This window comes from Balaenoptera ricei, chromosome 2, assembly GCF_028023285.1.
Source record: "Balaenoptera ricei isolate mBalRic1 chromosome 2, mBalRic1.hap2, whole genome shotgun sequence".
Taxonomy (NCBI): Eukaryota; Metazoa; Chordata; class Mammalia; order Artiodactyla; family Balaenopteridae; genus Balaenoptera; species Balaenoptera ricei.
This window is the reverse complement of record NC_082640.1, coordinates 95123155-95149774: the sequence shown is the minus strand read 5'-3', so window position 1 is coordinate 95149774 and position 26620 is coordinate 95123155. Positions and strand designations below refer to the sequence as shown.

Below are 26620 nucleotides of genomic sequence, written 5' to 3'. Positions count from 1 at the left end.
TTTAATATAATACAGTGCTTAGAACCCTGCCTTTCAGATGGTAAGCACTATATATGTGTAAGCTACTATTATTATTATAACTAACTTTGTTATTATCATCACTGTTAACCATATATCTGTCAATATCCACACTGAGAGTGTCAGAAATATTTCCTGAACTCATCAAATGCTTTGCACAGAGTAGGTAATCAATAAGTATCTCATCAAATTATTATCATTGCCATATTGCTTATTCGGCAGGTGCAGGGGGCTGTTCTCTACAACCACAGTTGTTTACACTGTTAATCTTCTTGCTTTAGGTGCATTTGTATCTCTGCTATTGCATTCCCTGCATAATTTATCAGCAACTTCCACACATTCAGTATCACAGATTTGCTAACTTTTCAGCATGATATCTGCTGCAAAAAGTTTACAACTTTAGCCAACTTCTCAGTATCTTCTGAACGTTATTTTCACTGATATCTTACTTTGTCCAGTACTTTATAGGGAATCTAAAATTTATCATGCATACTTGCCCACAGCCATGTTAGGTTAAAGGAAAAATCCATATAAAAGGTTTAGCATAGAGCCTGGTACATAGTAAGCATCTAATATATATTAGCTAGTCTTACTATTATCGAATATTTATATAAATTAATACATTTAACCCTTTGGTAGATAATCCTATAAGGAAAATTCCCCATTTCACAGGTGAAATTAATGATATGCAGAAAAATAAATAAATCAAGATCACAAGTTAGCAAACGAGAAAGAGAAAAGATTCAAACTGTGGTCTATCTTATCCCCAAACACTCTTTCCACTACATTTGAGGAAACTTCACCATTTCTCCTTTCATCTTTTTTATAATTTTCAGTTTATTCCCATCTCCTTTTCAGCCTTACGGGGGAATACTACTTCATCAATTATTATAAGCATTCTTGCTGAGATCTGTTGGGGTTTCTTCAAATCCATTTCCATTTGCAGTAATACCCTTTAAACTAGGCAAGACTGAGCAAAAGACCCGTGGGTTCTGCCTTTCTTAAAAGGATAGTCTACGTATGACGTGCTCAAAAATCCTTAAAAATCAGATAGATATAGATTCAAATCCCATCTCTATAAAGACTAGCTCATAGAGTCATTGTGTGTTACTCTACTTCAGTCCGTTCAGTAACTATGAAATAGGTACTTTTATTATCCCCAATTTGTATCTGAATGGGCTGAGGCTGAGAAGGGTTCCACAGCTCACTGTCTGGCCAGACATCCTGTTGGGATTTCCCAAATCAACACACCACCAGCCAGGTCTAGTGGGGACCCTTGCTCATTCTAGGAGGGCCTGGCTCATCCCCTCTGAGCCACGGTAGGGGTCACTAGACCTGAGATACTCATGCCCCTCTCTGCTCTGCACCTTCCCTTTCTCAACTTTTGCTGTCATTCTTGGTTTTGCCAGCCCATAATGGGTTTTGGTTTTTTCCTTAGTATGTTTTAACTCCGAGACAAAGCTCCCTTATTCCGTCTGCTGTAGCTGCAGAAAATTGTTCCACTGCCTTGTCATTGTTAGGAAGCCCAACAGAAAACCCAACCCCAGCTACACACCTGTGTGCTTTTGTTCAATATCATGCAAGCTCAAGAGAAAACCACCTCTGTATCCTTGGCATGTTATTATTAAAAGAAAGATCAAAAGCAAATGTGGCAGATGGTTAACATCTATTTAATCTGGGTGGTAGGCACACAGGTGTCATATTATTCCCTGTACTTTCCTCTAAGTTTGAAATATTTCATAAATTAAGTAAAAATAACTATAAATATAAAAGACTGTATCATCTGACAAAATGCAGACAAAATATGGCTTTCCTTATCTAGTTACTACTCACAGAATGAAAATACCTCTTACACGTTGGAAAATAAGGATAAAGCCAAGTACGTAAATGCATAATTACCCAGTAGTAGATTACTTATTACTGGGTTTTTGCCCCCAAGGTCTTAAAATATAGACATCTACTCCTCTGATTTAGGGTTTGGTGGTCAAGGCTTTCAAGGGTCATCCTCTAGAGCTAAAGAACTGGTGGTAAAATGGATAGAAAGGCATGGGGCCAAGTCTGGTGATGACCAGAAGGGTTAAATGACCAGCGGTCAGGAGGCTGCACAGAGTGGCATTAATCACCATGGAGAAAGTAGTCCCAGGTCCCCCCACCCCTGGCAACAAAGCATATTCATCAGCCTCCTGCGAGGGATTCCTTCTCTCAAGGACAGATTTACCTGAACCAAGCTTACAAGACTGATGAATAAAATCAGGGTGCCAATATATTACTTTAATGAGAAATCTGTCATAGAGGTAGTGTGCTGACTCCCTGTAGAGACACTTACACTGAACATCAAATTATAATCACAAGTTTACGTGATTATCACAGTATGAGAAAAGAGGGGTTGTTAGCTACCTCTACTGGTATCAAGCTACAATAGCCCAATGTAGCCATCCACACATATGGAAAAACACCGCCAACAGGAACTAAATACTAAAAATAATCCATTGGCCAAAATTCCCTCTCCTCTAGCTAGTTCCTAGTTGGAGACTGCCAACATTTGCCCCATGACACTCACATTTCTATGCCTTGATAGTCATCAAACCCCTCTGTGAATTGAGACTTTCTTTCATTAATGTGCTGGTATACTCAATCACAGCAGGTCTTCTAGGCCACATGTCGCCCACAGCATCAATTCTACCAGTTATCTTTCTTAGAACTTATTTTAAAAACTTCATGTAGCAACTTAGGTTGAGTCAAGGAAAGATGAGGAGATTTTTATGAGGGCCCATGAAATAATTCACAAAGTGCTCACCAGAGTATCCCAAGTTTCTAGACTAGTGCCAGTCACTTAGTAGACTCTCAGTAAATATTTCTTATGGGAATGAAGAAAACTCTCGTTTAAAAAAAAGTAGTTCAGTACAAGCTTAAAGATCACACATTTTAACTAATCATTCTCACTGCTCACTTGATAAATACAATCATTCAGGTCTGGGAACTTTCTCTTACATGCACTTTTCCACATTCAGCCTGAGTTGCTTTGAGAAAATCCCCAAATGTTATTCATCACCCATCAGCCACTATTACCACTTCCGTCACCAAGTACTACCACGGAGGCCTGCTTGCATAGTATTCTTACATTATTTGAGTGCCCAATGGGCACCAAGATGAATTAAGCATAAATTCTTGAGAAAGAACATACTTCATCTTATTCCCATACCAATATGAATACCAACCACTCAGCGCAGAATAGAAATAAATGTATAAACATTACTAAAATCTGAATTTATGGAAACATATGGCACCTTGCTATTAAAATGGGCCAACAAAGTTTTTAGTGAAATCAAAATTCTAGAAGGCAAGAATCCTACTATCCTTAAGATCAGACCTACCCCAGCATGTGTGTGCTATGAGTGTTTTACTCACTGTGTACTGGTACTTCTCATTATATTCACGGTCATTGGCTTTTACTATCCGTTCCACTTCTAAAGAGAGAGAAATCAGGTATGAAATTAAATTTTCAACCAAAAGAAACATACAACTGTTTAAACTAATATCAAATAGGTTACTTTGATTGTCATCAAGGTTAGAAGAATTCTTTCTTTTGAAATTTGAAGGGCATTGGTTTTTTTCCAGCCTAAATGTTGGAACGTGTATTGGAAAATCCCCAAATGGAAAGCTGAAATGTTTTTCATTGTCTTTCTGATGCCAGCCATAAAGCAAAACAGTATGTGTCTCCAGTTTCTATATCCCTTCAACTCCACAAAGACCCTTTCTGTTAACTTCAAGTAGTTCCTAAAAAAGAAGGAGCTGCTAAAAGTCAAATGCCACACTGGAAAGGAATCTTTTTTTGTTTTTGTTTTTTTGCTTCAGAGTTACAAGATATAACATAGCCAAACAAAACCATACTGAAGTGGCCTGTGAGGTCAGTGACCTTATAGTCACAGAGCCAAAGGTGATATTTCTAAACCCATGCATATTGAGAGGAACTTGACATTATCAGGGGACTGAGACCTACCCTTAGCTGGAAGTGGCCAAAAAAATAAAATCTCTTCTGAAAGCAAATGTAGAGCTCTGGTCCAAGGTAGCAACTTAGGAAGATCCTGAACTCACCTCTTCTTATGGACATACTGAATGTACAGATATATCTGGAACAATTTCCTCATAACAAAACCTAGAAACTGGCTAAGAGACTCCTTCACATCAGGCAAACAAGAGGGAAACCAATCAAAGCAGGTAGGAAACGCTGAGACACAACCTCACTATAAACCCCACCCTTAGACAAAGCAGGAGGCAACTCAAAACCCAGAGCTTCAACCCGAGGAGCAAAGTGTTCAGACCCCACATCGGGCACCCCCACTTTTCAGACAGGTACCTGAGAGACAGCCTCCAAAGCATCTGCTTTGAAGACCAATGGGGCAGGGCTGTGGCAAACTGAGGAAGAGCTCTTAAAGTGCCCTCAGGCAGACTTACCCCAGGGCCCAGCACAGAAGCAGCCCTTTGAAAAGCACCAGAAAAAGACTCACTTACTAACTTTAAAGCATTGGTCTAAGGGGCACGGACCTCTGGGATACTATCCAGGGATGGTGGCTGGTAGGTACCATCTCCCTGCTCTCCCTCTGCCTTGCTAATGCGGATGGGTGCCATCTTTTTTTTTTTTTTTTCCTCCTTTATTCCTTTTTTTCTTTTTTCCCCCTTGTCTTTTTTTTTCTTATTTTTCTTTTCTTTTCCTTTTCTTTTTTTTTTTTTATTTTTATTTTCCACTGGGTGCCATCTTTGCACTCCCACTCTGCCACACTGCAGAGCCCCAGGATCTCCTGGATGGGAGCGTCAACACACACCTGGTGCCCCAGTTTTTACGTCTGATGCTGGTTTTCACAGCTGCCACCCAGGGAACACTTCTTGATTGCCTAACTCTGAAGCCCATGGGCTTGTGTTTCTGGATCCCATGGGACTGTAACAATCAAAGATTCTATTCTTGGCAGACTACCACCCCCCAGGGCACTGCACAGACAGCTGACTGAAACACATTCTCAGTCTTTCTGAGAAAGAGGCTTGTTTGCACGTCCAAAAGCTTTGGCCTGTGGGGCAGGCTTCTGGTTTGGTACTCTTACAGGGGACTATGGAGAGGGTCTCAGGGAATGGAGGCCAATGGACACAATCTTTGTTCTCTCTCTCTGCCTCACTCCAGCTCACCAGGATCTTCCAGAAAGGAGCTTATACCCTTCGCTGGTGCCCCAATTTTTCTGGCTACTGCCAGGGGACACTTCTATATCACCTGAAAGCAAGTACAAATAACAAAACAATAGGACAACAAACCCAAAGATTATCATAGTGCAGAAATTAAAATTTGTAGAGGGCAAGGAAAGACAATGCCCCAGAAACACCAGCAGAGCATGTTCTTGTAGTAAGGGTAGCACGTTCTTGCTCCGTGTTTACTTAATCTAGAGTTGGCAAAAGGGTAACGGTGGAATAATGAAAGCTATGGAAGGAAGATCAGCCAAGTAACCAACAGACATCAATGTTGGACTCTCCTAGTAACTAACTTGACCATCTCAACCTGGGAGTCCCTTAATCCCACAGTTCCCCACCTGGGTAAGTGACAGGCTGTAAAAAGTATAGGGATGTGGTAAGAGTTTGACTTTAGAGAAGGTACATACAACCACAGAGATAAAGGAGACTGGAGAGTGGAAAGTAGGGATTAGGAAAGGAAGAGCAAGAGAAAAGCAAAGAGAAGGAGAGCTGGAAGTAGAAGGGAGATGAGAAAGAAGAGGGAGATGAACAGGGAAAGAAGGAAGATAGGAGAATATCTTACCACCTGCTCCCTGTATACCAGGCACCACGAGTTATAAGAAATGATTCCTTTTTCCCAAAATTCCAAGAGGAATCTAAATGTCTCTACAGTCCCTGTGGCTCAGCTTTCAAGTATGAAGTTCACCTCTGAGGACTGCTCCTGACAAATGACACCCTGTCTTTGATTATGTTTGGGCTCCTACTCTTTGTAGAGTGTTTATCTGTTTGATATCCACCTACATGGCTTCCTTCTTTACCATCTAATAAAGTCAGTTCCCTGTGTATAACTCTGAAATTGAGAACCCACCAGGAAGCAACCTCTCAACCAACCATCCCCTGAAAGAAAGATTTCAAAGTGTGACTGTAAAAGCATCATCTTCTCTCATCATTCCCCAACAAAGAGCAAAAATATCAAAGCCCAAAATGGAATTTTGGAGGCTGAGAGACTTAAAAGCTTAGAAAGCTAGAAGATTTGTTTATTCATCCCCACCTTAACCCAGGCATAGTAAAACTGCCGACAGGAAAACAGTGGATATTACTTGGGTGGGTGGGGGGGTCTCTTCTGCATGGCGAAGGCTAACCTGGCCCACTGCCCTCCTGCATGTAATTTACAGATTAACTTTAGTTTAAATCAAAAATCAGACGTGCTAACTTGTATGTTGATGGCTTTAGTTTAGAGTATATACATTCAGATGATGATCATTTTTAAATTTCACATTTATATGAAGCACATCCAAGCATAGAATTCTATAGTTCTGTGTCTAATTTTACTTATTCCAAACACCAGAATCTTGACTCCTGTCTAGTGTCTCCATGTAACCACCCTCCCCAAGGACTAAGAATAGCCCTTTCCCAAAGTGGCCAAAGGAGTAATTTCTGTGCTGGGAAAGTTTGAATCCTCTCCTGGGTATCCACAGTGCTCTTATCCCATGAGACCTTGTCAGAGCCAGGAAGTTCTCTCCTCTTTTTGCTTCTAAAATCTTCTTATTAAGACTTCATCTTTGTCTCTATACTTCCATTAAGTATTATCTTTCTGAACTGAGCCTTCATGGATAAATTCTGGGAGAAGATTTTCCATCCCTTCACTAAGCTCTGCAAAATTCTGGCTTTGGGTTTTAAATCCCTACAGTTTTCTGCCTTTAACCTGAATATGCTAGGCCTGAACTGTCTTTGTAGGAATTCACATTCTTCCATGTGCTACAACAGTGCGTGAGGAGATATAAACCCCTGTTGGCAATAAGTCACATCCTGCAAGAAGGGGAAGCTGAGCACAAATCCCCCATAAACAACGCCCACTATGGATTGCTCAGAGGTTCAGTGACTTAATGCCCAACATTTTGTAGGCATCCTTCCAGGTGTGAGAGGAATGAAAGGAAAGTGCTCATCAAGGGATTTATGAGTTAACAGAGTAAGCTCGTCCCTGCACAATTGGTATCACTACATGTGTCTGGTTCCAAAAACGAGTAAAGTGATACACATGGATGTATAAAATATAGTAAACCAGAGTATGTTTACAGTGGAATGAAAGAACTTCCAGTTCAAGTTAGCATGTCCTTCTACCTCCCTTACCTCTCAGGTCCCACTGAGATGACAGAAAATATTTTTTTAAGAATAAAAACATAACAGTGCTGGAAAATAAGAATGGGGCTATCAGAGGCTCATAAATTTTAAAGAAAGTCTACAAAATAAAATAGAAATCAGATGGGATCAATTTGACCAAAAAAAAAAAAAAAGATAGGAACAATGCTAGCCAAAAGACTTAGAAGAGTTGTTTTCCCAATGGAGCCCCAGAGAAGTTCCAAATTCAGCCAATAAATACAAAGATTGAGAGTGTGTTGTAGATAGGGTGACAGTCCCAGTGATGCCTGGTGTCTTGGCAAAATAATTAATAGGGTGGCCTTTTACTCTCAAAAGTGTCTCAGTTTGGAACATAAATTATCTGATCACCTTAGTTTTGGAGAATTACCAAAATAATTATAATTGAGCCAGTTGGGCCCTCTCACACACCCCTCCCTTACCCACTGAAGAGACCAGGCAACATGCCTAGGGAAGAAACCAAGAGAGGGTGTTCAGGCCTAAGAGAGAAGAAGCTCTGAACCTCCACATCAGCTACAGCAGACTCAGGGCCTCGTATAGCCTGACTTACTGAGGCAATTGTGGGATTTGCCAGATACCCTGACTAAACCACAATGCTATAGACTGAATGTTTGTACCCCTCCCAAATTCATATATTGAGACTTAATCCCCAATGTGATGATATTTGAAAGCTTTTGGAAGGTAATTAGGTCATGAGGGTGGAGCCCCAATGAATGGGATTAGTGTTGTTAAAAAAGAGGCCCCAGAGAGCTCTCTTGCCCCTTTCATTATTTGAAGACACAGCAAGAAGATAACCATCTATGAACCAGGAAGCAGCCTTCACCAGTCCCCAAATCTGCTGATGCCTTGATCATGGACTTCCCAGCCTCCAGAACTGTGAGAAATAAATTTTTATGTTTACAAGCCACCTAGTCTTTGTACTGTGTTATAGCAAACAGAATGGACTAAGACACACAGAAAAACCTCTCTGTGTGCTGGCTAGATCACTGGTCCTCCTATTTAAAGGAGAGGCCTGACAGGGAAAAAGACCTTTGAAACTGCACTAATCCATCTAGTCCTTCATTTGTAAATACAAACCAGCAACCATAAGTCACCAGACATCTGAGAAAAACCAAGAGCACAAAACAGAAGGATACAAGGGGAAGAGATAATGCTGAAAACAGGTGGGGAAAGGGGGTTGTTTTTCTTTTTAATTCTAATTAGTACCTCAAAGAAGACACGGCATCCATGAAACAAGAACAAGCTGATAGGAACAAAGAAAACAGAGAACAAGTGAAAGCTCCTGGAAATTAAAAATATTTAATGCACGAACTGTATAGTAAGAAAGACAGAATGAAGAATAAGACTTAAGAAATCTCTTAAAATATATAAGAAAATGACAAAAAAGAAATGTGAAAAAAAAAAACCACTTAGGAGAAAGGAACATAAACAATGGATGCGAGTAACTAATTAAATAAATAGAAGAAAATTTCTCTGCACCAGAGTAAGACAACTCTTCAAAGCAAAAGGGCCATCAAGTGCCAGTCAGGATGAATGAAAATGGACCTACAGATCTTCATAAAATTTTGATAAAAAACAAAGAGAAAAATATTAAAAACTTCCAGAAGGAAAAAAATGGGTAGCCCCAGAGTCATAAGAATTAGACCAACATGAAATTTCTCATCAGCAACAAGGATGATAGAAAACACAGGAGTGATGCCTTCCAGTTTTAAGGAAAAAATGCTTTTAAACTTAGAATTCTATACTCAGGCAAATAATCAATCAAGTATGAAAGGGCAATAAAAACATCTTCAGACATGCAAGAGCGTTTACGCACAAGATCATCTCCAAAATAATGTAATGTTGTACTCAAGAATGTACAACAGGAAAAATAATGGTTTAAGTTTTTAAAGTAAAGTTGAGTGGAAGAAAATATAGAAGGATGATGATCAGCTAGAGTCCCTAATGAAAATAAAAGTGCCTGACATGATGACCCACACACCTGTTCCAGGTGGACCACCAATTCTACAGAAAAAGGGAAGGCCTGTCTATTGCCCTTTACTTCATAGTCTGTAAGGTAAAAATAAACTAATTTCTTTGGGAAAGTACAATTATGTGTTAGTTGTTGGCTCAAACAATAATTTCTCTAACAACTCCTCATAAAGTAGTCATTGTTTTAGATAAAGAATATAATATGAGAATTTTAGAGCTGTGTTTTATAACAGGCCTATGGATATCATCTCAAACACAATTCCAAGGGCCCAATGATAGAGTCTCTGTACTCAGTCCCTGCTGAGCTGATGAAGTTCAGAAATGTATTTTAGGATATTTAAAAGAGCAAATGAACTACATGTCCTTCGAGCAATCATCATAATTATTATTTCTCTCAACTGCACTTGCGCTAAACACTAAATGACCATAAGCTTGAGATTGAACTTCCTAGAAAATACCTGGAGAGCTGCTATGCTGTGCTGCTAGCTGAGTATAGATGTGTAAGACAGATGAGCAATGCTTAATAGTGTTAGCATTATTTTGTGACAGCTGAGGAGCCTACCAAGACACGCGTTTGGATAGGAAGCCATCCTTCACCATTTCAGTGAGCCAAGACAATAGCCATTAGCAGAGGCAAAATTATCTTAGACATTGTTTTTAATCTGCTCCAGAATATAGTAAAAGAAGTCATTAAACCTTCAAAGTTCTGTTTCACACAGGGTGTTGGAAATAGTCTTTACTCCCCAAATCTCGTCAAGGCCAAAATAATTTGATGTCTGCCTCAATCAAATAAAATATCAATGAAGCACTCATAGAATGCTTATCTTTGAGCCACGTGCTTCCTGTTACATAATCCAAGATAACTAACTGAGGATACGTCACCTATTTTATGAAATGGTTATTTATAAATCAGTTAAATGTTAGGGAACGTTTATCAAAAAGAGTAACCTGAGTTTCAGAATATGACCTGGAGGTACCCACTCCCTCCCTGAAATAATTATCTTATAGGGCTGACAGTTTGTTTGACTTGGTTTCAGACAATAAAACCATATCCATTTATGTATGCATGTATGCTTGTCTTTGCTTTTCGAAGGAGGAGATGCATCTAGAAAAATCCAACAGTGTTATCAGATAACTAAGACCTAAGTTTAAAAGGTGGGAGAAAAAAAGGGGAGGGGGAATTCCCTGGTGGGCCAGTGATTAGGACTCCATGCTTCCACTGCAGGGAGCCCAGTTCAATCCCTTGTCTGGGAACTAAGATCCCTAAGATCCCAGAATCACGGGGCGCGGCCAAAAAACAAAACAAAACAAAAAATTAAAAAAGATGGGAGGGACCTAACACTACTCTGCTGGGAATTTTTAATTGCAATCAAGATGCTGTTCTCATGTCACCAAGACTTTTTAGACCTATAAAAATAGGTTTGATGAAAGAGCCCTCAGAAGAGGCCAGGATCACGAAGGAAGAGGCCCGAGATCTTCCACCAAACCATCTGCGTGAGCACATTTTTAACTCAGGACCTCTCCTTACCTATGCTTCCTCTGTAAAATAATGCCACTTTCTGTTGCCATCATTAAGTGAGAAAATGTAGGGAAAGCACTTTATAAACAGAAAAATACTTGAAGAGTCTTTTTTTAATGAAAAAAAATAGCAAATAAGAGGTGAAAAAAAGGAAATCATCCAAGTTTGGCTAGTCAGTCTTAACGTCACTATTACTATTATTGCTGAAGAGGGTCTGAAGTAATTTTCTGAATATTCTCAGTAGAAATTGACAAATGCCCATTGATTCTACTCTAGGTCCTCAAAGGCAACACCCACTTCCTAATCTGGGCTCTTCTCCCTCATAACAAAATAAATTTTACATTATCCAGCTTCCACTTCCAGGAGACAAGAGAAGACAGGTCACTTACATCTTTTTTGATGAGTTTGTCTCTGAACAATGCATAACACCTTAGGGTTTAAGACTAGTTAGTGAATGCAGCAACTCTGTTAACAAGATCAAGAGTAAAGGGAAGATTTAGGAGGCTTCCACCAGGCCCATGAGTGATCACAGCAACTATGAGCCCATAATTAATGAACACACTGTCTTTCTTCAATTAACTCCAGAGCATTTTGTCCTTTACCAAATGTGGTTTAGGAGACAGCCTCCAGGCAGTTGGCTTTAGCTCCCCAAAATCATGAAATGATGAAGCACCACAGAGAATTTAGGGGTCTCTGTATATAACCCTGATGGCATGGACTGACATTTCCTTATCAAGGTTGGTCCCAGTCCAGAAGCTGAAGAAGGTCTTGAAACATGGAGAATCACTTGGGGTTTGGGGTTGTTGGTTTTTTGGGGTTGCGTCAGAAATCTCACAAAAATTCCCTCAAGCCAAATCAATAACTTAAGCTTTTTCCCTTCTTAATTTTCTTTCATTCGTCACAATCTGGTCCGTGGTTGGGAGCCAAAGCAATTCATTAAAGACATGAGGAAAGAACAATGAGTAGGGAGAACTTTAAAGAAAAGAGTTCCCCAGCCTTCAAGATTTCCTGATTTGATTCCAAAAGCACATTCTGATACAATTGAAAAATATGTGTCCTGAATCAGGGTTTCCTATTGAAACCCAGTGGTGACCTGCAGCTGCTGGAATTTTTTAACATTTCAGCAGCAAACTAAAGAGAGGATCGAGGCAAAAAAAAAAAATCTTTCCACAAGTTTTAAAAAAATTCTTGTCCTCAAAAAAGAGCTTGGAAACAGAATTAGGGGAGTCAAACAAATACTAAAGGCCCTTGGGTTTGTTTTCCTCTGGGCTGAGCCAATTTGCTCATCAGGTCCAGATATTTGGAAAATTTGATTTATTGGGAACTTTGTTTCTCTCATGGCTTACGATAGCTTCACAAAGAAAAATAAAAATATTTTACCAGTTCATTCTTCTTCAAGCATACGTGAATTATATTATACACATTACAAGTAAAATCGACAAAAATTTTCTTATGGGCCCTCACCATGTGGTTTTCCGTAAGTATAGATTCACAACTGGAGATTTAAGACTTACTGTAATATAGTGAAGATATTAACAGCTAACATTTATTGAGCACTGGTTAAAAGCTAGATACTATATGAAGTGTTTCACATGCATTAACCCTCAAAACAATCCTATTAGGTACGCACTATTATTAGCCCCACTTTACAAGTGAGAAAAATAAAGCCTAGCACGATTATGCAATAGAGTCAGATTTCAAACACTGAACTTCCAACCTTGTAAAAGGAGCTTGGAAGAGATTCTAGGTATAAGGAGATGGTGGGTGGTACCATGCAGAGATGATTGGGAAATTGTAAATTAATGTATGCCTGTGTCCAGAGGTCAAGGAGAGGGAGAAGAGGCCTCTCTAGACAAAAGTGATACTCCAGGACGTACTGCAAGTCACAGGCTCCTTCCCAATTAACCTTGGTGCCCTGGGACCTCTTACATTTCATTCCTTCCAGCCTTCTCTCTGCCTCACAGTAGAGGCCCCCTCAGAGAACCTGACTGCCCTCTCCTTGGAGACTTTCAGCAGTCATTGCTGAGAAGACTCTCCCAAACCCCTGTCCAAAACTTACTGCTTTCTTATCAACCTTTCTCTTATGGATCCGATGTTAGACTGCTGGTTTTTTAATCTACATTCTTTTACAATTTGATCATCTACAGCAAAAATTGCATTGTTATGAACTATGCCAGGATCAGAATGTTTTCTGTACAGATGAAAAATAGCTATATTTTTCTATAGCCTGCCTATGCAAAAAAAAAGAAAAAAAAAGAAACCTCAGGATCTACCCTAAGGATCCCAAGAGCCTAGAAAAAGCTGAAGGACATTTAATTTCCCTTTGTGAGACACATTCCAGCCATCCAAGGGAAATCAAGCCACCTGTCACAAAGTGAGAGGAAAGAACCCCAGGTGGGGAAGACAGAGACACGTGAGAAGGAAATCTGAGAAGGGTTCTTATCTGCTTCATACCTTATCAGCTTACACAGGAAGCTGTGTCTCTCAAAGCTTCTGTTTGTCGTTTTGAGATGCATAGGGCTATAAATATGAGTTTCTTTAGTACATACTGGTTTCAGGTCTCAATCCCTGAAACCGTGTGGCAAATAAAATCTGCTGGAGCCAAGACAAAGTGATTTATTGCAGAAATGTTTAATGAACTCCTTTGAGCAAGGCTCTATTCTAGAGAGTGAAGGAAAAACAAACAAGACATCAATAGTCTTCAAAGCGTAAACGTGCCTACAATACCTGCACAGCAAGGAAGCAGAAGAGAGGCCTAGGGAGGCACAGAAAGCAGAGAAAAGGAAAGTCAAGTCCAGGTGGGTGGCCAAAAGGCAACCCCACCTGTCCTAGGCAGCTCTGAAGGGAAGTTAGTCAGCTGTATACAAACTGTGGAGTGTGGTAGGTTGTTTTTGCCAAGCACCTTATCTAAGCTGAGCCATAGTCATATACTGAAAAGAGAAGACATTTGGTAGAGGTGGTCTGCCACCTGAGATGGGGTGAAATATGGGCTTTGCAAGAGGATATCTACAGTTCCTCCTCAGATGTGCCTTCTAGGAGAATACTGGACCAAGTGTGAAAAGACAGAAAGAAAAAAATAGGGGCTTCGATTTATTTACCTATTCGTGAAGCATACAGATAATACACATTTTAAAGGAGATAAAGTAGAGCCAGAACTTACGGCAGAAAAGAAATCTGCCTACTTCTCCGCCCCTCCTCTGCACACACTCTGGTCCAAGCCACCTCACCTCTCCTCCCAGCTGTCGTAATAACCCCTCCTCAGGTCTCCTCACTTCTACCCCTGCCCCTATCATCTATTTTCAACAGAGCAACCAGAGTGACCCTTTTAGAATTGCATGAGTTTCCGATTGCTGCTCTAGCAAATCACCACAAATGTAGTTGCTTAAAACAACACAAACATATTGTCTTATTGTTCTGGAAGTCGGAAGTCCAAAAATGGATCTCACAAGGCTAAAATCAAGGTGTTTCTTCAAGACTGAGTCCCTTCTGGAGGCTCTAGAAGAGAATCTGTTCCTTGCCTTTTCTAGCTTCTAGAGGCTGCCCACATTCCTTGGGTCATGGATGCATCACTCTGACTTCTGCTTCCACCATTCCATTGCCTTCTCTGATTTTGACTCTGCTGCCTCCCTCTTATAAGAACCCTTGTGATTACAATGGGCCCACCCTTATAATCTTTCCATTTTAAGACCCTTAACTTCATCACATCTGCAAAGTGTCTTTTACCATGTAAGGTCACATAGCCACAGGTTCTGAGGTTTAGGACATGGACATCTTTGCAGGAGGGGGCATTAATCTGCCTACCACAAAAATCATCTCTTTTCTCTGCACAAGATGTCCAGTGTTGCTCTATCTCAAGAGAGAAGCCAGCTCTTACAAAGGCTTCAGGGCCCTGCTTGATCTTCACACACCCACCCTGTTACCTCTCTGACCTCAAATAGCTACCAGAAGCAGACCCTCCATGAAGCTAATGAAGCTTAAGCTTCAGCTCACATCACTTGCACTTTCCATCCCAAGGCCCTGGGAGTAGCACTAGAAATTTGTTTGCATTGCTTTTACTCTGTTTTGCTTTTTGATTTGCAGTTAAAATATTTTAGCCACAAGAGCTAAGACCATTGTCTCCTCCACTCTATTTCCTCCTGTCACATTTTGCCTCGTGTGAGATGATGCTGGAATCCATATGAGGGGCTGTCAAGTGGGAAATACATTGAGTATGTGTTTAGTGGAGTATATTTATGTGATTCACTGTCACTTCTGTATAGAGTTAACTTACTGGTGGTCACCCAGAGTAGGAATGGTTCTTCTATCTCCATGGGGAATCACCCAGCATTGCAAGATGAATGTGCAGGGCCCAGGGTCATACGGCAGCATGACTGTGTCTGATAGCACCTGGCACCAGAAGAATGTGGATAATGGAGGACACAGGGGTTTGCAATACAGAGCCAGAAGTTAACCTACACAGGATTCTTCCAATCATCACACATGGAAAACTGTATGGGGAAGATTTAACTTTCATCAACTACTAGTCAAAACAGAATTTATCTCATGTTAGCAGTATTAGGAGAATGAACTGTTGAGTATCCTCAATACTATATGTAATAAGCATATCATATATATTTTTTTACATGGGGATTGCAAAATATAAAATTTATTAGGATTCCTGTGCTTATAGAGCACAAACCAATTTGTACTAGTACTAAATATAGTAAGTACATCTGTCACAGCTCAGATATGAAGGAAACTTCATGGAAGTTTTCCCAAGGTTGACAATGCTAAATCTTTACATGACATTATGAAGTCATGAAGCTGAAAAACTATTCTAATCTATCATAAGCTAACATAATTTTTAAACTAATTTAGATTAGTTCAAGGTGGCGGCGTAGAAGGTCGTGTGCTCACTCCCTCTTGCGAGAGCACCGGAATCACAACTAAATGCTGAACTATCATTGACAGGAAGACACTGGAACTCGCCAAAAAAGATAGCCCACATCCAAAGACAAAGGATAAGCCGCAATAAGACAGTAGGAGGGGTGCAATCACAATAAAATCAAATCCATTAACTGCTGGGTGGGTGACTCACAAACTGGAGAACAATTATTCCAGAGAAGTCCACCCACTGGAGAGAAGGTACTGAGCCCCACATCAGGCTTCCCAACCTGGGGGTCTGGCAATGGGAGGAGGAATCCGCAGAGAATCAGACTTTGAAGGCCAGCGGGATTTGTTTGCAGGACTTTGACAGGACTGGGGGAAACAGAGACTCCATTCTTGGAGGGCACACACAAAGTAGTGTGCCCATCAGGACCCAGGGGAAGGAGCAGTGACACCGTAGGAGACAGAATCAGACGTACCTGCTAGTGTTGGAGGGTCTCCTGCAGAGGTGGAAGGCAGCTGTGGTTCACCACAAGGACAAAGACAGTGGCAGCAGAAGTTCTGGGAAGTACTCATTGGTGTGAGCCCTCCCAGTGTCCACCATTAGCCCCACAAAAGAGCCTGTAGGCTCCAGTGCTGGGTCACCTCAGGCCAAACAACCAACAGGGAGGGAACTCAGCCCCACCTATCAGCAGACAAGGAAATTAAAGTTTTACTGAGCTCTGCCCACCAGAGCAACACCCAGCTCTACCGACAACGAGTCCCTCCCATCAGGAAGCTTGCACAAGCCTCTTAGAGAGCCTCATCCATCCGAAGTCAGACAGCAGAAGCAAGAAGAACTACAATCCTGCAGCCCACAGAAGGAAAACCAAAATCACAGAAAGATAGACAAAATGAAAAGGCAGAGGACTATGTTCCAGATGAAGGAACAAGATAAAACCCCAGAAAAACAAGTAAATGAAGTGGAGACAGGCAACCTCCCAGAAAAAGAATTCAGAATAATCATAGTGAAGATGATCCAGGACATCAGAAAAAGAATGGAGGCAATGATTGAGAAGATGCAAAAAATGTTTAACAAAGACCTAGAAGAATTAAAGAACAACAAAAAAAAGAGATGAAAAATACAATGACTGAAATGAAAACTACACTAAAAGAAATCAATAGCAGAATAACTGAGGCAGAAGAACGGATAAGTGACCTGGAAGACAGAATGGTGGAAATCACTGCATGGCACAGAATAAAGAAAAAAGGATGAAAAGAAATGAAGACAGCCTAAGAGACCTCTGGGACAACATTAAACACACCAACAATCACATTATAGGGGTCCCAGAAGGAGAAGAGAGAGAGAAAGGACCCGAGAAAATCTTTGAAGACATTATAGTCAAAAACTTCCCTAACATGGGAAAGGAAATAGCCACCCAAGTCCAGGAAGCATAGAGAGTCCCAGGCAGGATAAGCCCAAGGAGAAACACACCAAGACACACAGTAATCAAACTGACAAAAAGCTAAAGACAAAGAAAAATTATTAAAAGTAACAAGGGAAAAACAACATAAAAGGGAACTCCCATAAGGTTAACAGCTGATTTCTCAGCAGAAAATCTGCAAGCCAGAAGGGAGTGGCATGATACATTAAAAGTGATGAAAGGGAAGAACCTACAACCAAGAATACCCTACCCAGCAAGGATCTCATTCAGATTTGATGGAGAAATCAAAAGCTTTACAAACAAGCAAAAGCTAAGAAAATTCAGCACTACCATACCAGCTCTACAACAATTGCTGAAGGAACTTCTGTAAGTGGGAAACACAAGAGAAGAAAAGGACCTACAAAAACAAAACCAAAACAATTAAGAAAATGGTAATAGGAACATACCTACTGATAATTACCTTAAATGTGAATGGATTAAATGCTCCAACCAAAAGACACAGACTGGCTGAATGGATACAAAAACAAGACCCATATATATGCTGTCTACAAGAGACTCACTTCAGACCTAGGGACACATACAGACTGAAAGTGAGGGGATGGAAGAAGGTATTCCATGCAAATGGAGATCACGAGAATGAGAGAGTAGTAATATTCATATCAGACAAAATACACTTTAAAATAAAGACTGTTACAAGAGACAAGGAAGAACACTACATAAGGATCAAGGGAACAATCCAAGAAGAAGACATAACAATTGTAAATATATATGCACCCAACATAGGAGCACCTCAATACATAAGATTAGAAATCAATTACAGGAAAAAAAACTAAAAAAATACAAACACATGGAGGCTAAACAATACACTACAAAGTAACCAAGAGATCACTGACGAAATCAAAGTGGAAATCAAAAAATATCTAGAGACAAATGACAATGAAAACATGATGATTCAAAACCTATGGGATGCAGCAAAAGCACTTCTAAGAGGGAAGTTTATAGCAACACAATCCTACCTCAAGAAACAAGAAAAATCTCAACTAAACTATCTAAACTTACACCTGAAGTAACTAGAGAAAAAAGAACAAACAAAACCCAAAGTTAGTAGAAGGAAAGATATCATAAAGATCAGAGCAGAAATAAATGAAATAGAAACAAAGAAAATAATACCAAAAATCAATAAAACTAAAAGTTGGTTCTTTAAGAAGATAAACAAACTTGAAAAACCTTTAGCCAGACTCATCAAGAAAAAGAGGGAGAGGACTCAAACCAATAAAATTAGAAATGAAAGAGGAGAAGTTACAATGGATACTGCAGAAATAAAAAGCATCATAAGAGGCTACTACAAGCAACTATGTGACAATAAAATGAACAACCTGAAGAAATGCACAAATTCTTAGAAAGGTATAACCTTCCAAGACTGAACAAGGAATAAATTGAAAATACGAACAGACTAATCACAAGTAATGAAATTGAAACTGTGATTAAAAATCTTCCAACAAACAAAAGTCCAGGACCAAATGGCTTCACAGGTGAATTCTATCAGACATTTAGAGAAGAGCTAACACCCATCCTTCTCAAACTCTTCCAAAAAATTGCAGAGGGAGGAACACTCCCAAACTCATTCTACAAGGCCACCATCACCCTGATACCAAAACTAGACAAAAATACTAGAAAAAAGAAAATTACAGACCAATATCACTGATAAGTATAGATGCAAAAATCCACAGCAAAATACTATCAAACAGAATCCACATTAAAAGGATCATACACCATGATCAAGTGGGATTTAACCCAGGGATGCAAGGATTCTTCAACATATGCAAATCAATCAATGTGATACAACATAGTAACAAATTGAAGAATAAAAACCATATGATCATCTCAATAGATGGAGAAAAAGCTTTTGACAAAATTCAATACCCATTTATGATAAAAACTCTCCAGAAAGTGGGCATAGAGGGAACCTACCTCAACATAATAAAGACCATATACAACAAACTCACAGCAAACATTCTCAATGGTGAAAAACTGAAAGCATTTCCTCTAAGATCAGGAACAAGACAAGGATGTCCACTCTCACCACTATTATTCAACATAGTTTTGAAAGTCCTAGCCACAGCAATCAGAGAAGAAAAATAAATAAACGGAATACAAATTGGAAAAGAAGAAATAAAACTGTCACTGTTTGCAGATGACATGATACTATACACAGAGAATCCTAAAGATGTTACCAGAAAACTAATAGAGCTAATCAATGAATTTGGTAAAGTTTCAGGATAAAAGTTAATGCACAGAAATCTCTTGCATTCCTATACACTAACAACGAAATATCAGAAAGAGAAGTTAAGTAAACAATCCCATTCACCACTGCAACAGAAAGAATAAAATACCTAGGAATAAACCTACCTAAGTAGGTAAAATACCTGTACTCAGAAAACTATAAGACACTAATGAAAGAAATCAAAGATGACACAAACAGGTGGAGAGATATACCGTGTTCTTTGATTGGAAGAATCAACATTGTGAAAATGACTCTACTACCCAAAGCAATCTACAGATTCAATGCAATCCCTATCAAACTACCAATGGCATTTTTCACAGAACTAGAACAAAAAATCTTAAAATTTGTACGGAGTCACAAAAGATCCCAAATAGTCAAAGAAATCTTGAGAAGAAAAAAAACAAAGAAACGGAGCTGGAGGAATCAGACTCCCTTGCTTCAGACTATACTACAAAGCTACAGTAATCAAGACAATATGGTACTGGCACAAAAACAGAAATATAGATTAATGGAAAAGGATAGAAAGCCCAGAGATAAACCCACCTATTGTCAACTAATCTATGACAAAGCAGGAAAGGATGTACAGTGGAGAAAAGACAGTGTCTTCAATAATTGGTGCTGGGAAAACTGGACAGCCACATGTAAAAGAATGAAATTAGAACATTCTCTAACACGATACACAAAAAAAAACTCAAAATGGATTAAAGACCTAAATGTAAGGCCAGACACTATAAAACTCTTAGAGGAAAACATAGGAAGAACACTCTTTGACATAAATCACAACAAGATCTTTTTTGACCCACCTCCTAGAGAAATGGAAATAAAAACAAAAATAACCAAATGGGACCTAATGAAACTTAAAAGCTTTGCACAGCAAAGGAAACCATAAACAGGATGAAAAGACAACCCTTAGAATGGGAGAAAATATTTGCAAACAAAGCAACTGGCAAAAGATTAATCTCCAAAATATATAAATAGCTCATGCAGCTCAATATCAAAAAAACAAACAACCCAATCCAAAAATGGGCAGAAGACCTAAATAGACATTTCTCCAAAGAAGACATACAGATGGCCAAGAGGCATATGAAAAGCTGCTCAACATCACTAATTATTAGAGAAATGCAAATCAAAATTACAATGAGGTATCACCTCACACTGGTTAGAATGGGCATCATCAGAAAATCTACAAACAATACATGCTGGAGAGGGTGTGGAGAAAAGGGAACCCTCTTGCACTGTTGGTAGGAATGTAAATTGATCCACTATGGAGAACAGTATGGAGGTTCCTTAAAAAACTATAAATAGAATTACCACATGACACAGCAATCCCACTGCTGGGCATATACCCAGAGAAAACCATAATTCAAAAAGACACATGCACCCCAATGCTCATTGCAGCACTATTTACAATACCCAGGTCATGAAGCAACCTAAATGTCCATCAACAGACAAATGGATAAAGAAGATGTGGCACATATATACAATGGAATATTACTCAGCCATAAAAAGAAATGAAATTGAGTTATTTGTAGTGAAGTGAATGGACCTAGAGTCTGTCATACAGAATGAAGTAAGTCAGAAAGAGAAAAACAAATACCGTATGCTAACACATATATATGGAATCTAAAAAAAAAAAAAAAGTTTCTGAAGAACCTAGGGGCAGGACAGGGATAAAGACGCAGATGTAGAGAATGGACTTGAGGACACGGGGAGGGGGAAGGGTAAGCTGGGATGAAGTGAGAGAGCAGCATGGACATATATACACTACCAAATGTAAAACAGATAGCTAGTGGGAAGCAGCTGCACAGCACAGGGAGATCAGCTTGGTGCTTTGTGACCACCTAGAGGGGTGGCATAGGGAGGGTGGGAGGGAGACGCAAGAGGGAGGGCATATGGGGATATATGTATATGTATAGCTGATTCACTTTTTTATAAATCAGAAACTAACACACCATTGTAAATCAATTATACACCAATAAAGATGTTTAAAAAAATAATGAAGATGTGGTACATATATACAATGGAATATTACTCAATCATAAAAAGGAACGAAACTGGGTCATTTGTAGAGATGTGGATGGACTTGCAGACTGTCATACAGAGTAAAGTAGGTCAGAAAGAGAAAAACAAATATTGTATATTAACAGATGTACGTGGAATCTAGAAAAATGGTACAGACAAACCTTTTTGCAAGGCAGAAATAGAGACACAGATGTAGAGAATAAATGTATGGACACCAAGGGGGAAAAGCAGGGGTGGGTGTGGGGGGCATGAATTGGGAGATTGAGATCGACATATATACACTAATATGTATAAAATAGATAACTAATGAGAACCTGCTGTGTATTACAGGGTACTCCACTTCGCTGTACAGTAGAAACTAACACAACATTGTAAAACAACTATACCTCAATTTAAAAAGAAAAACTAATTTAAATAATGTGCTAGAGGAAAAATTGAATTATCTTTCTAGTGTCGCTATAGAAAATTATATAACAAAATAATGGTCATGAAAGAGGCAATCAAAAAATATAGGGCCAAAAATACAGGAAGAAAGGTATTATAAAAGTGTATCAGGCAGTGAATTAATGAAGTTATTATGTTATTTTTCTGGGTTTTGTGAAATGTATGGTATGTTTCAGATTTTCAAATTTGTGGTATATAGGGATTTATTTTCTCATGCTAAATGAACATGTCCTTTCATACCTAATTTTGTATTAGTTTAAAGCCTCAAAAAACTGGATCCAGCCATGATAACCACCCTCTCCCTTGCTCATTCAACTCCAGTCACAGTGGCCTCTATGTTGTTCCTTGGACATGCCAGGCCCACTCCCACCTCAAAGCGTTTGCACTTGCTGCTCCCTCCACCTAGAATGCTTATCCTCCAGATAACTACATAGCTCCCCTCTCACTTCTTTCAAGTCTTTGCTCAACTATGTCTTTCTCAATTCAGCCTTCCCTGATTACCCTTTTTAAAACTGCAGCGCTTCCAATGTACAAGATGACTTACTTATTCATTTATATTGCTGACTATCTTTCCCTCTCCCCACAAGAATGTAAGCTCCATACAGATTGAAGGGTTTTTTTATTTTTTTAAATCTGTTTTGTCCACAGTTGTTTTTTTCTGTTTGGAACAGTGTCTGGCACATAACAGGTGTTCAGTAAGTATTTGTGAAATGGCTGGCTGGCTGACTGGATGAATGGATAAATGAATAAATGAATGAATGAATGAACTATCAATCAAAGTTTAGATTATCATAAGACAACCTGCACTACCACAGTGAGACAAGATCATTCCAGCCAAAGGCACTGAAATGTGATGTCTTAATTGGTTTATTTACTGCATAAAGGTAGATTTACAATTCATAGTAGGCTTTTAATTTCTGAATTATTAAAAGTATTTTTCTTTATAGAAAATACCATGTTTGGGACTATCTCATAAACTTTCAGATTTCATTCCACCATCAAAAGAAAATCCAGATTTCAAAATTAAGCCAAGAAATAAAAAATTATATTTTCCTTTACATTAGGAAGTTCTGTTTGAATGAATAGTGAAAGCAACATTAGTTGAGAAATAGGTCCACCAGAGAACTATAACTCAAGTAGCATTTAATAAAACTACTTAAAATAATAATGACAGCCACCATTCATTAAGTGCTTGCTATATGCTAGATACTGGTTCAAATACTAAATTAAAGGTGTGTTCTAAGGTGTGGGTCTATGGAAGGAATATAAAAGCATTTTTTAATAATAAATGATTATAATTCTTGGGATGAAATTTTTCAATTAAGAAATTTTTTTACAAAACCAAAGTATGACAATTAATATTATACATTTGGGAATCCTAAATAATAAAGAAATGGAGAATTGAAGCAATGTATTTGGAAATATGTTCTAAGCACAATAAATATGTATGACAGAGACTGCTATTCTGAGTTTTATTATTTTATTATTCACTGTAATGAGGTAGTTCAAGATCGATTTATATTTGTGTATGTGTCATAGCTAAAGTTTAAACTCATTCTAGCAGATATTACTCAGCCATAGAAAAGAACAAAATATAATGCCATTTGCAGCAACATGGAGCGACCTAGCAATTGTCATACTGAGTGAAGTAAGTCAGACACAGAAAGACAAATATCATATGATATCCCTTATATGTGGAATCTAAATAAAAAGTGTATAAATGAACTTATTTACAAAACCAAAGTAGAGTCGTGGATGTAGAAAACAAACTTATGGTTATGAGGGGATAAGGGGTGGTGGGGGAGGGATAAACTGGGAGATTGGGATTGACATATACTCACTACTATATATAAATTAGATAACTAATAAGAACCTGCTGTATAGCACAGGGAACTCTACTCAATACTCTGTAATGACCTATATGGGAAAAGAATCTAAAAAAAAAAAGAAAGAGTGGACATATATATGTATATATAACTGATTCACTTTGTTGTACACCTGAAACTAACACAAACATTGTAAATCAACTATACTCCAATAAAATTGTTTTTAAATTAGAAGAAAAAAAGAATATAATAATAATGGATACATAATAATGAATCCAACCTGGCTTATATTTGTCTTTATACCCACACAATTGTAAAACATTATTTTTAATATTTTTTAGAGGAAGGGGCCCATGAAGGCCCCATGAAAGACATAATGTGACCTTGGTGTGAGTCTTTCCATACAATACTCCATGAGCATGCTAAGGGCTTCACTGTGGAGTAATGCAAGTTGCTCCACAACCCTCGCATTTTGGAATCAAGAACAGCCTTAGCTAGCTTAAAGAAAGCCCCAAAGTATCTACTTTTTGCTTCCCATATTACCAAAGTACCTAAAATCTGAATTAGGTATTTTACACATGAACAATGCTCTTCCTGATTGCTTTGTAGGAAAGCACATATACGCTTTAAAGTAATTGTCTCTGGACCTCCCATTTGAGCTTATACAGAAAGGGTGAATTACAAATAACAAATAGAAAATAGATTGTAAGCATGTTTTAAATACTTGAGTTAATTAGAATTTTTCACATCTTGAAGAATGTGGGATTTATGTGAATATGGAGATAATAAATAATAAGGCATATATCTAAGAGAAAATTTTTGTTTTCGCACAACACTCATGGTTGGCTTGTTAAATTCTGACATACATCGTCAATGTCCCAAGCTCCCTGATAATGTTGTAGAAATTTATATAAATGTAAGTGCACCTTTCTTAAATGTTGCAGATATTAAATAACTCATTGAGGTAAAATATCACTTCTGCATGATTTTCCCCCTGACAACCCCAGGCTGATTAGAAGTTCTTTAGTCTGTGCTCCTCTGGAAAATATACTGGCAGTGATGTTTAGAAAACTGTTATTAAGTTATCATTGTTACTGTAAACTTATTTGTGTGAGGATACATGTGTTTTATTGAATCATAAAAAGCTATGTGAAGTCAAGAAAAGTTGGCACTACCTAGCATATCATAGGCACTCAAAAATGTTGTTGACTAACTGAATAAGTAAATGAATATTTTAGATTGAAAAAGGTCTCCAGTCTATAACCAGATCTATAGGAATTGATATAACCTAAAGATGCCTCATTCCCAATCACGATTATGTACATGATGGTGACACCAATGTCAGTCCCTCAAGTCATTTGGCCATTCTAACAAGTCCAAGAGGAAGGAACTGACCTCAACTTTCTCTGCCAATCAGCACCACAGTGGATACAGACCCAGCTATGTGGCCAAAACATTTAGCCTCATTACACAGCTATTTACAAATGAGCTATTTACAGCTCATTACAAATACCTATGACTGACTGTAAAATGAAATTCCGTATGAGGAAGATCAGCAAGTTGCATTCCCCATCAAAACAGTTTCAAGTAACTAATTTATTAATTGTCCATTTGAAAAAACAAGTATTGGGCTTCCCTGGTGGCGCTATGGTTAAGAATCTCCCTGCCAATGCAGGGGACGTGGGTTCGAGCCCTGGTCTGGGAAGATCCCACATGCCGCGGAGCAACTGGGCCCGTGAGCCACAGTTACTGAGCCTGCGCGTCTGGAGCCTGTGCTCCGCAACAAGAGAGGCCGCGATAGTGAGAGGCCTGTGCACCGCAATGAAGAGTGGCCCCCGCTTGCCACAACTAGAGAAAGCCCTCACACAGAAATGAAGACCCAACACAGCCATAAAAATAAATAAAAAATAAATAAATTAAAAAAAAAAAAAAACTTGCTTCCTTTTAAAAAAAAAAAAAAAAGCCAAACACAATGTGTGAACATTGGTTAGATATTGTACCAAAAATAAAAACAAGCTCTGAGACATGAGATGTAGGGACAAATGGGGAAACTGAAAAATGGAATGTATGTTACTTATTCATCAATGTTACATTTCTTAGGTGTGGTGATGATATTGTAGTTAAGTAGGAGAATGTCCTTGTTCTTAGGGGATCTGTGCTGAAATATTTGGGGTGGAATAGGGAGGGTGGGAGGCAGATGCAAGAGGAAGGGTATATGGGAATATATGTATACATATAGCTGATTCACTTTGTTATAAAGCAGAAACTAACACAACATTGTAAAGCAATTATACTCCAATAAAGATGTTTTAAAAAAATATTTGGGGGTAAGAGTCATGATGTCTACAACTTACTTTCAAATATCCTAATGACAACAAAAAGTGTATGTGTGTGCATGTGTGTGGGTGTGTGCTGGTGGCAGTGAGGGGGAGGAGAGGAAGCAAATGTGGCAAAATGGTAATAATTGTAGAATTTAGGTGAACTGTTTTGGGGTGTTTACCATTCTTTTAATTTTTATGTAAAATCCAACATTTTCAAAATTAAAAGTTAGAGGAAAATGTAAAAAATAATAATGTTATAGAGAAAGGTTTAAAGACAGAAAAGGTATCTATGATTACAGTATTATGTTTTAAGAGCAGGTTCAAAGTAATGCACACCATAGTTCCATTTGGGAATATATGGATGAATATACATTAATGTACTAATAGAGGTCACTGATTGGAGCCCTCTAAATTGTGCAACTTGGCAGTCTGGAGTGTTTATCTCTAGATTGTCCAATTACAGTCACTTCTATTTTCTTATTTTTATTTATAAAAAATTGCTTATTTTATACATATACAGTCACATATATGTACAAATTATTTTAAAAGAGTGA

General features: G+C 38.6%; 1 long non-coding RNA gene across 1 annotated transcript in view; it reads right to left on the bottom strand.

Moving 5' to 3' along the window:
* Positions 1–3454: 3454 nt before the first annotated feature.
* Positions 3455–26620, bottom strand: part of LOC132360466 (uncharacterized) — a 41993-nt gene continuing 18827 nt past the window's right edge. Inside the window, exon 3 of the long non-coding RNA XR_009501109.1 lies at positions 3455–3485. This is a non-coding gene — a long non-coding RNA (uncharacterized LOC132360466). The remainder of the gene's footprint in view (positions 3486–26620) is intronic.